This window comes from Pieris brassicae, chromosome 9 (assembly GCF_905147105.1).
Source record: "Pieris brassicae chromosome 9, ilPieBrab1.1, whole genome shotgun sequence".
Classification (NCBI taxonomy): Eukaryota; Metazoa; Arthropoda; class Insecta; order Lepidoptera; family Pieridae; genus Pieris; species Pieris brassicae.
The window spans coordinates 10,961,501-10,979,609 of record NC_059673.1 but is presented as its reverse complement, the minus strand read 5'-3'; the positions used below and the strand labels follow the sequence as shown (position 1 = coordinate 10,979,609).

The window sequence follows — 18,109 nt, the reverse complement described above, 5'->3', positions numbered from 1 at the left end:
TTCCAGTTATATAAAAAATGCTGTTTAAATAAAACTTCAGATGGTTATGGGTTTGTTAATATATTTATCTGCAAGAATGCTGTTAACTTTACTTTACAAAACTTAAGTCTTAGTGTGAAAACTTAATTCAGTGTAATTTCTTCACAGAACTCGAATTATACTACGTATCTATAGACAGGGTAACACATTACTATATCTATACGTCTTTCTTATTAATTTACTGCGGCTAATTGGAGTCGGTTTAACGTAAACCTAAAATTAGTTAAAGAAATATTTTCATATGTACCATATATCGTATATCGCGCTCCGGACAAGACTCCTGCTATTGTTACATTGCTAGTAATCACAGTAGTTTTCAAATGTATGTATGATTTGAATTATTCTGTAAAATAAAAAAATGCGTGCGTGTACTAGTGTACACACATAGGAAGTGAAACTTCTTTATGACCTTATTTTTCGAAAAGTGATCAAGTATGCATTTAACAGAAATTGGTTAAATAAAGCTTAAATAGATAAAGTTAACAAAAGGCTTTTATTATCATAGACATGAATATAAATAATACAATTATTTTATTTTATCTTATTAGTACTAGAAATATTACAATCATTGTTATCTTTATTATATATTTTTGTAATTAACAGCTTCGAGTCTCTTCGAATCAATCGTGGTAGGTACAAGAAAAATGTGACGCGTAACCGAAAAATGGGACAGTTATTTATTTTTCCAACGCCGATAAAGAAGTTTCACTTCAATAAATAATAGAATATTTTTAAAGCTAATCAGTAATCTATGCTAATTTTAGAAAATTATTGGTTTGGTGAGAGCAAAATTAGGATACCGAAACGAACCCGTCTTGATATATGGACAATATTAGCCACCAAAGCTTAGCTTAGCTTAGCTTAGTGCTATAGATTTAGATTCTCTCGAAGGTAAACAGCGTGAGGAAATGCCCAGCCCCAAAATACAACGGCGTATCAATCGCAGGAAATTGATCACCTACTTGCCTATTAGATTGACAAATGATCATGAAATATACGCAGAAAAGTTGCAGCGCCACTGATTTCTTTTATTACACTTTATTCTGTAGTTAATTAAAATAAAAGTCTTCAATTTGTAATAATATTTGGTGAAATATAGTAAAATAATAGAAATAGACGGTTTCTACAATTTTTTGCGCATTCGATACTTCAGTATATCTTGGTAGAGCCATAAAGATAAAATTAAAACTATTATGTGCCGTGAAAAACGAGTTAAATGCAGAGTATTAAATTACACGGAGACTGCAAAAGTTATTACTCGTGATATATATTGCAGATGTTACTTCTCTACCGCATTCGATTTAAATAAGTTTCGCGAACTTGGTAATAATAAAAGGTATTATTATGACTACAATGGGGCAAAGAATAGACACATTTTTGTATCTTTATGATTTTTAATTATCATCAGGGATCCGCCCTGATCCGTTCCGATTTTTAGGTTTAGATAGTGGGCATGTCCATGAAATAAGGTACTACATAAATAAGATCATGGGTATGCCATGCACGTTTAGTTTGCAAGACCCAAGGGAAATACTCTTGGAAATGTATGTTGTTTTTGAACACAGTGTGTAGGCATGTTGTTTTATAAATATATATATTCTGTATTTACAACTATGGCAGGCTTGACATGCTTCCGATTTATTTTAGAATTAATTTGTTGGTTGTTGTTAAGATATGAGGTACAGATGTAATTAATAGTAACATCCAATAAGAAAGCATACGTAAAATTATTTTTAGTTCTGTATGTCATTCAATGCCAAGTGATGTATTCTTCGAGGCTAATAAAATAATATCAAATAGTTGTCTTTAACGTGTGGCAGTCTTACTTACAACGATTGTTAATTACTCAATACGTCAAGTTATAAAAAATAGTTCTTTACGTTGCATATTTCCAAATGTTCCAGTAATATTTCACACGGATTTTAGGAAGGCCCTAATATCCATTACAATCAGCTAATGGAGTTTTTCGAAACAAAGGTGATAAAACAAGCTTCCCGAGGGTCTGTGAGTCACAAATGAGGTCACAGGATGCATGGCACATCTCCAAACGTTCATAAATGGACACTGTCGAGGGCTTCGCTCATATTCACATTCTCTAATGTTTACACTACGAATGAATTAGGAGTGATATTTCTTAATTATTCTTGTATAATAACTGTTGATATAATAACGATGATTGCTTTTTAAATGAGAGTGAGGATCTGTACTGTATGTTATTATAAAGGGTGTCTCAGTACCGATTCTAAACTTAAAATATTTATTAAAAAAACAAACTCTCTTTATTAACATGTGAATATTTTTCGTCTCTTTATAAACATATTTTAAACTAACTATTGATTAATGCTTTGCAATGAATGAATATTGTAAAATATGGATTTTAGAGCTATCGTTGATTACAATATGTGCGATACTATAAATGTGTACGTTCTATATTTATATGGGTTACGAACGAATTTAACTTATAATAATTCCATGCAGCTGCTTTGTGTTGTTGGACGTGTTCCGTAATTTCCCAATTATAACTAAATTTCTAATTAAAAGTTGAAAGCGAAATGACCATCGATTAATGACTTAATAATAAATATGGCATGTTTCCAACTTTTACGCCATGAATGGAGCAAGATTTATAGGCTTTAATTCAAATTGTATTCACTTTAAAATAAAAAAGCTTGTTCTTAAACCCAAGCCTAGATTAACAAATGTCGCAGAAAAATACATGGCGACTAAATAAGAAAAGTGCTGAACATTTTTCATACATCAAGCTGGCACTTTTCCGCTGAGTGTAGCCAAAGGCGCTCGCTCCTAAAATGGATCATATTATTGGAGATGACTAGCTTCTTTGGATTTATGATTATAAATTTGAAGCGATTCTTCACTTTGGGATATTGCCTTGTTTTTGAGATAGGTAAGTGGACTTCTTTTATTTGTTTGTTACGACAAATTATTGTTTGTGTACTATTTTATTATTTCGTTGGTAGTTTTAATAAGATTCAATACTGTTTCAACTTGGTTGGATGACTTTTGTTTTATAGAACATTTATAATGATATAATTCATTGCTGCGATCTTGCTTATGGCAGTTTGTAATCAATATTGTTTTTTTTTAATAAATTAAAATGTTATACAATCCAATATGGCGCACGCGTACCTGACACGCGTCATTTATGTTTTGGGCTAAGAGCATGTCTTTATCGAAGATGCTTACTGTACCAGTAAGCGTTAAATTAATTCATACATAGTCGAAGAGTTGACGCACGATTCGATAGTTATCTGCTTCTTTAAAGGTCTTAATATTAAGGTCCATTTCATGCATATGCGATCCAGTCACAATCTAATACACAATCACACATGTGCACATTCTTATTACTCGTACCCCATCAACTGCAACTGCAATGCCTGGGTTCACAACAACAAATATCTGGGTTTTACAATAGATTTCCGAATGTCCTGGAAAATTCTCATCAATTCTGTCTCTGAAAGGCTAAGAGCGATAATTGCAAAATTCAGTTTAATAAAATATAAAATACCTCTTAAAACTCTGCTACTACTATACAAAACTGTGTCCAGTTTGCGTTTCCACCAAACCAACTTCTTTTCCATTTAAGATTATGTGTACAATAGATAAATAATAAATATCCGTGAGGTAGCAATTTTTTTTATAAAAAACGTTTTGTAAATCAAAAATCTTTGTTTTTGTTATCTTTTTAGAAAGTAAGTATAAATATAAGATTTTAAAATTCTTTTTTCCACACATTGAAAATGACAAAATCGTTGCTGGTGGTTGCTTCGTTTAATATCCGGTGCAGAGTACAAATGTACTGAGTTCGGGGACAAATCGACTTTTAATGATATAAGACATTTTTCAAGTTACGGTAAAAAGTGAAAAGTTTGAAACATTTTTGCTGAATTATTTTAAATATTTATAGTATTCAGAATAATGTATAATCTTTAAATTATATCTATCAATGACCTGCTATGGAAGTACTCTACTCGTGAATACTGTTGAAATAATTTAAAACTACCGTTCAGTAGAAGTATAGTACCTACACTAAAAGTTCGCGCATATGTCTAAAATTTAAATTTAAAAGTTCATTTACCGAGAACATACCCATGAACCACACAGCACCGATAGGTATTTATAAAATAACGAATAATTTCTTTAATAAGAATCAAAGTAATGATGTCTTCGTTGTAATGAGCTGTAAACAGACGAGAAAAATACTCAATAAGATTTTTACTTCAAAAGCTATCGTGTTACTTTATGTAACATTGAAATATCGTCAACATAAAATCAATTTGGTAACATCTCGATTGATATGGAGTCATGACAGGAGAGGCAGGCAATTAATCAGAATTGCTCGTGTCAACATTGCGCTGATAGTAATTTACTTGTGATAAATTGACATGACGATGTTAACAATGACATCTAGTGGGCAGTTTTCGTATTCGCTTTATGACGGTTAATACTTATTTATTTTATACTAATACTTAGAGGTGTTTAGAAAAACGGCTTAGCGTGCTCTCATCACAATTTTCTTAGGCGTTCGAGCCTGCCATGCCAGCTTTGCTATTTCGTACGTATACAAAATCTATGGACTTCTGATGTGACCCCAGTTTTGCCTTATTATAATTATATTAAATTTTGCTATATTTGTATATTCGATTTCTGGAATAAAAATTGAAACTCTAAATAAACCAATATTTTTGATTTTTTAAATGTATTTTTTATCTCTAAAATAAAGTTCATCATAATAGTTCCAGGAACAAATAAAAAATATTGTATTATTTCAGCCGTCTTTCACTTTTACGCGTAGCAACATATTTTGCGATTCATTTTTATTTGTAGATGGGTGGGTAATCAAACAACGCTAGTCCAATACACTTTTTTATAATAATCGTTATCACAATTTAACAGAAAGAGACGAAATAAACAGACTTTAAAATATATAAATGTTTGAATAACATCATTTTACCTCTAATGAAACATTTTGAAAAACTTATTATTATTTTCATATAAATCAATCTAAGTGAAGATGTATTTTCTGGTTAGTTTGCCGTCAACAAAATACATTCACCTTAACTGTCTTGCACTTGCCAGCCACACCTACCTAGCCTACATAACAACATTTTTTTTTAATGAGGGGAATGCATCTCCGCACTGAGTGTGGGACTCGCTCTAAAAGCCCTACCCACTAAACCCCTCCCACCAATCAGGTCACTGTTGGGGTAACTTGGGGTCGCGTAAGCATTCTACCAAGAGACCCCGTGCTACTTAACAACATAGCGATCTTCTTTTTTCACAACTTTATTAAAAAGGAGTCTAGACTTCAAAAAGGCGAAATGTAAACCACACGTTTTAACTATACTTGAAGTCTACAAATAACTTATTTATTTGTTTGCACATCATAATTATATCTTAACAGTTACTGCTAATGCAATAGAACGACACAATAATGACGGCAACGATTATCCTACAATTAAATAACATAAATACAATATATATATTTATTATTATAAGATCTAGGTTTATATATATATATAAACCTAGATCTTATAGATAAAAATATAGCAAAAGCAACTCTTGTGAACTCAGCCAGCAACTTAGATACGAGATAACAACTCATTCGCTTTACTATAGCCAAAATATCGGAGTAGAGTAGAAAAATCTTTAACTAACTGAAAGAGACTTGTTAAATAGAGCCTTTTTCCATTAATCGGAAGACTAGAGATTGTCTCAAGTTATAGTTCAACTTAGACTAGATAAAACTTCTGACTTCAACTAATGTTCGTTGAAAAAGTCCGGAGTTCGGATCGTTACAAAGTTGTAATTAATTTGTGTTTTAATCATAATCTTATTTTATATATTATCTTTATTTCCTTAAAAGTTACTTGAAATAAATAAAAATGAATTTAAAAACTATATACAATGGTATCATTTAAAATTTTAACTAATTTGCGTTTATAAATTTACATAGCAATTAAATATACAGTATTAACAGTTTTCATAACCCACATAGCAAAAATAAAAAGATAATAAAAAGAATACTAAAACAAACTTTAAATTTTGGTCCCTGTGGCAGTGTACCTTCAACGCTAGAAGTATTCCCTTGCTGTATGCTATACTTATTCGTTGACCCAAGAAAGCACCAGCGCTGAGGTCACTGGTACTATCTACCAGGTGCCAAATTAAATCTTCAATTACTACCTCTCTACTCCAAAGGGAATAAAATCTAAGTTGGAGGAAAGACTGCTGCCCCAGCCGAGGTGCCAGTTGCTTGTCCGAGGAAGGTGAGATGGGGCTAACGTGTCCACACAAGTATCATCTCATACCAAAGCTCGTCCTATCTTCCAAGGAATCAACGAAATCCCATCCAGCTGCTTGCCATCGTCTTTAGTGATTATTTGTGTTTATTTATATTTGTCTTGTGCATAATACATAAATAATAAGTTTACTTTTTATTTAAGAAATTCTCTTTTTAATTTTAGTCTCATGAGTTACAGCATGCCAATAGTTATTGGCTCATTTTGCTTTTTATCAAAGACGTCAAAGACCAAAAATTCCATTAAAAGCTTCATAACTTCAGAAAAGTTTGTGGAGTAATAAACGAAATATCACGATAACGTATCAAATTGGACGAGAGAGCCCAATGTTTTGGAATGAAATATATCGACTAAAGCCTTGACTCCTTGATTGTTCCACTTATTTATATAATATATTGCTGCATATTGTATTTCCGTATACTATTATTCTATATTGAACAAGTACCTTATCATAAAATTTTCAATACGCTTCAATTTTTTTTTATAATATAAATATTCTGGTTTTATTTTGTCTTGTATATATTGTAATTGAATATTTAATTTTGTTTCGGAAATTCATGTTTACCTAAATTATCATACAACTATATATAAAGAAATGAATCCCTATTTCCCTCGGTCACACCATCACACGTGAACGGCTGGACCGATTTCGCTAATTCTTTTTCTGTTGTATTTGTAAATGAAAGAAAAAAAATAAGAAAATTTCGCGGAACATTTGAAAATTTAAGAATACTTTTGTTACGATAGAAAATTAATTTTTTAGTGCATAGCGCTTTTACAATTCAAACTTTCTTGATGTAGCTTTATGGCGTTTGACATAGCATTGACAGAATGCATGCTGCAAATATCGTCAGAGAGGATGTACATATACAATACAAATCTTGAAAATCCATGTTTTTTCACATAGTCAGTTATATTATGTTGCCTGGTCCCGTGTTTGAATACCAACAAAACTATTTAAATAAAGAACAACAAAGCACCAGAAAAATAAACAAAGAATGTTGTTTATCATAAAGCATTGGAATAGTAAACACAATTATTTATTAAATATTTTTTAGTTGTTATAAGAATTCGAAATTAATATTAATAGTTTAGACAGGACAACGTCTGTCGGGTCCTCTAGTTTTAGATAAAATTGAAACATATAACGTAGATTTACTACTATGTATGAAACTTTAATAAATAAATTAATTCCTATTATCGCACGATGTCAATTAGGCGAAACTAAACTGGCATAAGGTTATCCATACAAGAACATTAGTTTTGTTTTAAATGTCATTATGAATTACTTTCATCTCATATGTAAATTTAATTACGGCCCAGGGCTGAAAATCTAACATCCACTGTATCGTAAACTTTGTTTTGGCTTAGTTATTTCGATACCACCTGATTAACTCGTATTGTAGTTAAATAAAAGATACAAATCAAGCCTTCTCGCAATGTAAAATAGAATTATCCCGAATTCTGTGATGGCCTTAAATTGGAAAAATTTAAATTGTCTCCGTATAATAGAATTTCTCAGCTGCTACAAAATGGAGTAAAGAATTGTAATATAATATTTATAATATTGTAATGTAATTGCTATTAAATTTGACAATTGGTTTTATTTGATTAAAAATTCTTCCGTCGCAACGAGGAAGTTTCTGGACAAATTCATATGGACGTATAAAGGAATGTAATTTTTTTTAACAAATCAGCAAGTCTAATTATTTTTGCACGGAATATTCTTGATGGGTTAGTCGTTAATTTCTCTAAGAATCCCTCACCCTCCCCCCTCCCCCACCCTCCCTATGCAACAAGATACTCTCAATTGTTCCATGTGACTCGTACGAACATGAATGTATAATTCGCTAATCTTCCGGGTTTTATCTAACTATGACACTAATTATGAGGATATTGATATTTTCCACCCTACCAAAGAGGACGTGAGGAAATGTTTGAAGAGGGGGGAAAATGAGTATAATAGGAAAGGAATAGTTTAACAAGTCCAGTTTTCATTAATTTATTTTTGTATTTTGTCTATTAATGTACTTACTTATGTTTTCTGTTTCAAATATATTGTTTATCTATGTAATCTGTTTTGGCTTAGTATATTGTCTAAGTGTTTTGTTTTATATGTATCTTAGCTGTAAGATTACTAATAAATAAATAACTTGATATAGCTAATCATAACTGCTGTATAGTACTTTAAATGTGAAGTGTAAATAATAAATAAGGCCACTAACGGGCAGGGATGGCTAGCCTGAAATTAAGTAACACCCATGGACATCATCTCAGAGTGCTTGCGTTGCCGGCCTTTTAAGAATTGGTACGATTTTTTCTTGAAGGAATGAACCAAAGAGCAAATCTTTTTTACACAAACAATATGAAAAGTTCGTAGGGTTGAATTGGTAATTAAATACTTCGGACTGATTCGGCCATGGAATCTCTATAAGGATTGACAATCTTAGGTGATTTCTCTAAAAAAAAAAATTGAGTGAAATTTTATTGTAAAGTAGTCAAAATCCAGTAAAATATAACCACTTTTATTGTTAATCCTTTGTGTTACAATGGTAAAAAATAAAATCAGTGGCGCCACAACATTTTTTTACGTTTGGGGCTCAGATTTCTATATCTGTTTTCATCATCATTTGTTAATCAAACAGGCAAGCATCAGTCCTGTGCCGGACACACGCCGTCGCCTTTTTAAATCTAAGGCAAGCCGCTTCAAGCTGAAGTCACTACGCCAACACTGCTCTTGTTATAATGGTATACTCACACTTAACCATACAATGTAATGACAATATACTGTCAATACATACAATTAGCAGACAAATGAATGCCCTTTGAGCATGTTGTGGAGTGCAAACACACATTGTTTCATTAGCGATTCTCTATGTCGGCTTGATGGATTTACACTCGCTAATTATCCGGGTTTTATGTATTTAGCTTAGATATATGAATGTGAACGAGCAGTATAGGCGTGGGAATATCAGAGCCTGGTTCCTAGTTGTATTCTGTTAAGATATTTTTAACTAAATTATTCGTAACTTTCATTTCTCTCAAATTTCTATCAAAGTGACAAAAATCACCAAGTATTGTTATATAGGATACTTATAATGATTTGACATTATTCTCTATGTACTAATAATACCTGCTATATGGTGAAGGAAAATAATGGCAGGTAGCCAATACGTCCAGAGAACAGAAGGCGTAAGACACAAATGTCTCAGACCTAGTTGGTCCAGTGGACATGGACCAGTCAATTTGGAAACGAAACCTAGCGCCAGGAGGAGCTACTTTGCGCACAGTACAGAGAGGTACTTTGCGCTGTCGCTTTCGTTTTTCACCCCGAGCGTACGAGTTAGTATATTGTATGTAAAGATTAATAAGAAGAATTATGTAAAGAGGTTGATAATATCCACATAGCATTTTTTGCAGAGACTTATAATACCTTAGAGAGACCCTATTATATAAACTAATTCTAACAAATTCAATTGAATAAATATTGTTATTTATTACTTTTCAGTGGATTTTGTGTCGCCCTACTTTTTAAACAGAAATTTATTTGATGGCTTCATAAATTACTCGCATGATAAATTATTATTTCTAAGTAGTTTATCAATACCTATTTAGTTTATATATATAGTCTGGCCATAAATACTGTAACATAAAAACTCTTCTCTTTATCAACTTTTTAATTATCTTGAATGTGGAACACGTATATTATTTTTAAAAAGTTTTTTTCTGCGCCATTTCATTTTTTGGAACAAGCAGTGGCGAAGTTTCCCTTGGAACCAGTGCGTAAATCCATAGATTCGTGGCCAGACAGATAAAAGGCCTATATAAAAGCAAAAGATGGCCATTTTGAATAGAATATTTTATTATTTTTTGCTGGGAATTTCATAAATATGTAGGTTTAAATTTTAATAATATTACATTACTTCATTAAATTTCATTTGTAACAGAACAGGCTGGACTAGGTATATAACCATTTTCAGTGAACGCGCGATTATCGTAAATATAAAAGGGATGACAGACGTGAAGGAAAAATGTCTCTAACCCTCCGGAAAACCGGTACGTTGTATATTTGGTGGCAAAATATCCGTAATCCTTTCAGTTAGGGATTAATCTTGAATATTCACTGAGAAATTGTAAATACTTATGTAATAAAAATATAAATGAACAATTCGATAAAACTGATATTAGAAAATTTATTCTGACTACAATATATATGCAGTTTGCACTTTTATTTGGGAAAATTCAAATCAACTTAAGGTTAATTATTTGATTATTAGCCCTGAGATCGTCAATTTGTGGCTATACAAGATTTTATATAAATATAAACATCGTAAGGAAACCAGCATTGTCTTTGGTCTGATTGTGACGATGTTTGTCAGTGTTTTCTAATTATAAATGATTACATACTTGATACATAGAAAGCAGACTTTTATTGTTTTGGGATAATTTTAAATTGTAACTATAGGCGGAGCATTAATTAAAATATTAACTCCTAATTAAAGCGCAAGGAATATGATATTACATACCCTAACCAGCCTTTATAAGGTTCATTTGAAGCTAATTATAGTTACTAATACCTATCATTTTACTAATTAATAGCCTATGAAAGCTTATTTTGAAATTGTAACATTACAGACCATATAATGAAAATATGATGTTATTTTCTATTCATTCCAAAGGAAATTAATTACTATTATTCATTTAAAAAACCATAGAAATGTGTTGATAATAGTCTAGAATGCAAATATTTTTTAACACTTTTATCACACCATATATCGAAAAAATACATTCAAATGAGTTATCTAAAGTTATTATAAGCAGATTGTGAACTTATACGTACGTACAATTTTACAAATATTTTGATGGCTATATTAGTCATATAAAATAAAAAAATGAATCAGTGGCGCTACAACCTTTTTAGGTCTGGGCCTCAGATTTCTGCATCTGTTTCATGATCATTTGTTAACCTAATAGGCAATGTTATCAGCCTTCCGTCGACTTTTTGGTTCTAAGGAAAACCGGTTTCTTCACGATGTTTTCCTTCACCGTTCGAGTGAATTACCAGCTGGGGATCCAACGTACGACCACAGGGATAAGAGTCGCACACTAAAGCCACTAGGCCAACACTGTAAAGAACGCGTACGTGTGTACACGCACAGTAAAGAAAATATATTTGCATGAAAAAATTTAATATTTACAGTGTAATTGTCTTATTCCTGAATGTCATGGTAAAATAATATTTGGTCACGTTTATAGTATGTTTGTATTTAAGTGAAATATTGTTTTTAATAAACCGTGTCCTGTCTCGGACGATTGCTGGTGATGTCGAGGGGTTTTAGTGCACAGTAGCGATTCCCACATAACCCTCCATTACAAGACAGTCGGGCCGCGGGAATGTGGGTATGCGTAACGCATTTCCCCACAAAAGTGGTTTCGTTAACTTAGAAAACACGGATACAAATACATTTGGGGTAATCTTTTGTTTCTAGATAGCTTTTTATTAAATTTAGAATAAAGATAGATTTGGAATAATAAATATAATACAACAAGGTACAGAAATATGCGGCAAAGCAATTGCCTAGAAAATCTTTTATGGAATATTTTACTCACGTAAGTAACTTAAGCTTCTGATTCTTGTCTTATTTGAAAAAGAAATAGGATTGTGATTGTGAGATCTTCGACATTCGGGTAATATTATTTTTCTTTTGATATGTCCCTCTTCGACCTAATATCTAATTTCTAGATCAAACAAATAAGTTTATTTGTCTTCGTATATTATATATTCGGGAGCATTTATCTACATAAAAGCATTCTCGACTCTTCCTTTTATTGGGCGTTTAAACCCCCGTCTATTTTTAATTATTTTGTGAGATCTTTGTTTATATGTGCGCTATCAATAAAAAAATGGAGACAACAAAAAGTGATGTATATATAAATACTCTATTTATTATTTATATAGTATATAAAATAAATACAGAAGGCCCATATGCAGCATCACTTCTATTTGTATAGCAATTATATACGTTAATAAAAAATGTGACTGACCAACCACGACCGAAGCTAGTTATCTAGTTAGCTAGTTAAGTCAAAAAAGTTTGATAAAATCAATAGTAAAAATGTAAATCATTTATTGGGATGCATATTAGTCAATACTGTGCCAATTAAATGTGATAGCGACACCGGTTTTGCATACAATTTTGATATAATACTCATAATATCCGTTTTGCTGTGGTCGCACACGGAAGCAATCACATCACACACACATCCGGAAATTCGACTAATACGTACTATTAACTAATTATGTTTATTTTTATAGCACATGGCAGCTGGTTTAAGGTCTCATCTGATGCATAGTGCTACTCATAGGCTCTGACAATTTGAGAATATCTTGACTATCCGTTTTTAATTTATTTATTTATTCATAGAGCACATATACACATATATATATATATATAAGGACACTGATCGTGAAAATATTACACAAAAAAAACCGAGCACAGCGCGCATGCAGGTACATCAATGCAAATATCATACGTTAAAATAGAAATAACCTTTTTGGATGTTATTTTAGTTTTAGTTTATCCGTTCAAGAACAATAGCTGCGGGCAGCATCCGGAAGACATAGAGGATATCGCTAAACGAATAAACTGGTCGTCTTCAAAGCATTGTTCATAACATAACCCCGATTATATAGTATCAGAAATGCTTGAAATACTATAATGTTATTGAATTAAGAAAACCAATAGAAACTTTAACAAATTAAATCAGATCCAATATTTAAACTTAGCGTTATCTCCGTAGTCAGAAAACTAGAAAAAACTTCATTTATTTTGTAAGGATTTGTACAAGTTCTAGTTTAAGTTAGTTCCAGCAAAGTTATCAGGAAGAGGGGATTAATTTGAGATTTAGTCTCGGATACTTTAGAGTCGGGATATATAAACAGATTGAATTTACACTTTACCCACTTTTTAATACTGATAACGTGAAGAACTTTAAATGGAAGTTTTACTATTAGATATGTATAGGTATGTCTATATTTACGCATAAGTTTTTTGTTTAAAAATTACAAAATAAATCAATGGCGCTACAACTTTTTTAGATCTGGGCCTCAGATTTCTATAACTGCTACATGATTATTTGTAAATTGAATAGGCAACGACCTCAGGGTTGAGCGTCGCACGCTGAAGCCACTAGGCCAACACTGCTATTAATATATAACTAATTAAAATCTAAACATAACAATCAAATATACAGTATTTACAATTTTTTTTTACCTACATATTAATAATAATTAAAAAAACAACTTTAAAAAGATTGGCACCATTCCCTCGCTATTCGTTGAGCGAGCAAAGCACATGACTCTTATATTTAAGCTATTTGTTTAAATTATTACAGAAATTTATTTAAATATTTTTTTTTTCAATCTTCACTTGCTAAAAACCTTTGCTATTGAATATATTCAATGGCAATTTAGTTTGAGTTGGAAATCCATTCATTTTACAGAACGCTGAAACGATTTTTCATGACATAGTGCTTAAGAAGAGATAAAAAGATACAAAATAAAAAGTGTAAAAGTGCATCACCGTAAATCATTAACTCAGTGATATACTAGTAAATAAAAACCTTAAATCCAGGTTCAATCCCGGCAAAACAATTATTGTTTAGAGACTCTAAAGACTCTTAGAAGGAAGAACAAATCATTTATAAGAACCGATATTTCATAATTGTTAATAATGGATAAAAATAAATTTGGCGTAAAAATATTACCAATTATATTTCAACCGACGATACAAGCTACTCACCGAGCCTTTTTTTCGTTCATTTTTCGGAACATAAAAGTCGTCATTTCTATACGTCTCTCTAAATGATAGGAAATAAGGAAAAATACTTCTAAAACTTAGTTCTAAGGCCTCTTTTGGGCGAAAGTTACTTTGCGTAATTGATTTTGTTTTCTATGTCAACGTGATTACTAGAACGATTAATCCTTTGTAGAAAAAGTGTAATGGCTAACTCTTACAAGTAACATTTACGACATCTAAAAAAGGTTGTGATTAAGTTATTGGTGGTTAAACGCCTTTTATAAGCCTACATAATATATTATTTGCCAACAACGTAATTGACTGTTCTAAATATAACAAGTTATATGAAGATTGTGAGCTCTGATGTCATGCGTCCTAAGTCTGAATGTACACTGTGATTTATTTCTATGTGCACAATTAATCAACTTTAGCGCCATTGTATACGGTAAAAAATTACGTATTTTTAAGTAAAATTCTGTTTAAATGGTGATAAACTTACATATTTAATTTAAAACATTATGTAGTGATAGAAACAGTACTTCTAACAAAGGTGGTAGGTGAAAGCTTATCATATACATATTCAGTAAAACTCCTGAAACATTGTCTGTTTTTTATAAAAAAATATAAATATGGTTTACAAAAATACAGTTTCTTATATAGTTAGTTATATCATAATTGGATAAAATTATTTTACATTAAGTATTATTTAGCCCTTATCGGTGTTGCTATTAGCACGGATTGCTCGGAAGTGATTGCTTATAAGCGATAAGGCCTGAAACGGGTTGTCTATAAATGTATTATTTAGTTCTTTGTTTACTGTTTCATTCGACTATATATTTGGGTGTTATTACCACGAGAATGGAAGTGGGTGCTCCTATTTCACCATGCCTCCTAGTGATAGATTTGTCCATTTGCCCATTTGTCTCAGATTGTCTTTGACAATGTCAAAAAAAATGTTTGTTTTTAATAAATTTTATTATAATTTATTACTTAAGATGTCATGTGGAATATGGTGTAATGGTTACAGCTCCTTACAAATATGTAATACAAAAAAAAACTTGGCGATTATAAAGAGTGGCGGAGAGTTTATTGCCAGTTGTTCTCTTGTGAAATAGATAATATTATTTTTACAAAATTATTTACTATTTGTAACTAATTTTTACATCCTCTATTATATTACGCAATATTGTCATGCCTAAATACCATTATCAGTGAACCGAATTTAATTTAATTTGATAGTCAGTTTGAACCATGGACATGTTCGATACAATATATATCCTGTATATATATTATCTTGTATATATGTATTATGAAGATTATATAACTATTAATTGTTTCGTTTTATCTTCGCTAACAACTTGTCAGATGTGTTGGAAGGTTGTAGAAGAGCAATTTAATTTTTTGTTTTGTGTAATGTTTCATTAAAATTTATAAATTTCTGCAAAAATTAAAATAATATAACCAAACTTTCTGTGCCTCTACGACTGCCTTGTAGTATCTTGCTGATCCAGGTTTGTCAATAAAGTTTCAATTTTGTTTATAGAACAGGAAGCCAACGCCACAGGCTGATCTGATGTTAAGAAATACTGTGACCCATGGACACTAACACTGCTCGTGAGCTGTCTTATTGAAGATTCCCATTATGTGTATTTGAGGTATACTACTCTTATATGAAAAAAAATATTACACGTATTAAGAATTCTATAATATACGACACCCTCACTTTTAAGTTTTATCAACAGCATACAAGCAAAGAGTAGATTTAGCATGTTAGCATACGTTTTATTACGAACGTAAATATTATATGCAATATATATGCCAGTACTCAGTACGCTTTGACGTTATTTGCATCAAAAAGGATCAACTCGAACGCTTACGACATAGCTTAGGTTCGTACTTTATGTTTTAACTGCCAAAACCTGGACTGCATTTTGATATTGGAATTGCGTATTTGTAACAGTGAATAATTTGCTGAAATAGTATACAGTGTGCAATTGGCCGCTTTTGGATGTTATATTTTGGCAATAATAATCAATATGGAATGGGATGTTAATTTATAATAAAGTATTTCATTTTCATTTTATTATAATATAACCTGCCTATTGACATAAAACTTTACGTTTTTTGTACATTAAATATATATATAGCTGTCGTGACCAGAGTTATTTCTTGTAGCGTTTGTTTTTGCGTAAAAAAAAAATTTGAGCATTTGGATTTGTACATTCTATTATAATCTGATTGTTTCCATTTAAAAGAGGTCTTGAAATCTTTTTGTTCTTGTTTAGTTCTTGAAACTGATCGATTAACAAATTATTGATTTTTTTTATTGAATTTCTCTAAGATTACTAACCATAGTATCAAAGCCATAGTTGTATTTACAAATTAATAGGAAAAATCATCGCTAAAATCAATACTTTAATACGTGATTAAAGCTTTTCATTTAATAAAGTTATCCATAATTTTCTATGAAGTGTACGTGTATGTCGTTTATTAATCAAGAAATCTAATATATTAAGTTCAATTTATGAATTAAGTCCCATTGTATCTTGCTAAGCACAATTGCACTTTCGAGTAATTATTAAATAGCAATTTTTCCAATTCCATAGCACTTAGATCAATTTAATTGCAGGCACTCTTACTATTGTTTATATAAAAAATTAAAATATATTTTAATTTAAAAAAAATTAATTGAATAACAACTACGCATGATTATTTAGTAAATAGAGATGTGAAAAAAATGTGTTGACAACGATTTTTGTTATTTTCTCATGAGTTGCCTTGTATATTGATGAGAACAATTTTCCTTTTGACAAATTTTAATTTCCCAAACATATTTAACAAAAAATTAGGGTTGGTTTATTAATAAACCTAATCCTCTATGAATTAGGTATATTATATACGTATACTATAGTTATCTAACTCTAGAACAAATATTGGTTGGCATAACAAAAAAAACATCAGGAAATTAGTATTTAATATTTGTTAATTAATCTAAAGTATACTTAACTAACATAATCAATTTTAAGAAAACCTAAACTGTCTTTGATTAAGTCAAAACGTAGAAAGGTACGTAGATTGCCATTGCTAAAATTTTCTTTAGGAAATCGTAATTTAAACCATTTTTTTTAATATGTTTAAATAATTAAAATATATTTTAGATACAGCTAACATGTTTTTAATTAAACCTCAACTTTTAAACTGTCATATATACATAAAAAACCCTGCATGCGAAGTAGAAATAAAATAAAATATTTTTATAATTAGTTTTATAGATTTACATTTTTAAAATAACTTATTGAAATTCTATAATTAATTATGAATAAATCATTATGATTTATACCGCTCCGTAAACAAAATAAGAAAACTGTTTAAGGCTCAAATAGAAAATTTGTAAAATACGTATATAAATATATTTAGTTTATATATTTAAAAGAAAAAAAGGGGCATAAACATCCTCATTTACAGTATCAGAAAGTTGACAAATACGATAGTACTAAGTATTTATAAGAAAAACTTTGCAAACCTATATGTGAATAAATAAAATTATCTTACCAAAACTACTTGCCATAAATCACAAAAATCACTCACGTATCCGTCACCGGTTAAAATCACATCAGTTACGTCAAACGAGGGTTAAACCACAGTTAAAGACTGTAAAGGACACTCACTCACAACAAAGGCTCGAGTTAAACTGACGGGGCGCGCAGGCTCCGAAATTATACTGCTCGTAGAACCGTAGCTCTCGGCTCTACGAGCGTAGCACCGTAGCTATAAACAGAGATAAATGACGTTTAATTAAGGTAACTTTTCCAAAGCAGGTAAGTAATAATAACTCGTAAAGTGGAGTACTAATTGATTATCTTAGAAGAGTTATTTTTCTCTTATACATATTGTATTGAGTACTTTTTAAGTTGAATTAAAATATATATATTTTTTTGGAACAAATTTAAA

The 18,109-nt window shown here is 30.7% G+C and overlaps 1 protein-coding gene across 1 annotated transcript in view; it reads right to left on the bottom strand.

Annotated features, from left to right (window-relative positions):
• Positions 1–17,808, bottom strand: part of LOC123714258 (connectin-like) — a 77,374-nt gene extending 59,566 nt beyond the window's left edge. The window contains exon 1 of the mRNA XM_045668460.1: positions 17,711–17,808. The gene's annotated coding sequence lies outside the window, so the exon portion shown is untranslated. The remainder of the gene's footprint in view (positions 1–17,710) is intronic.
• Between the last annotated feature and the right edge of the window lie 301 nt (positions 17,809–18,109).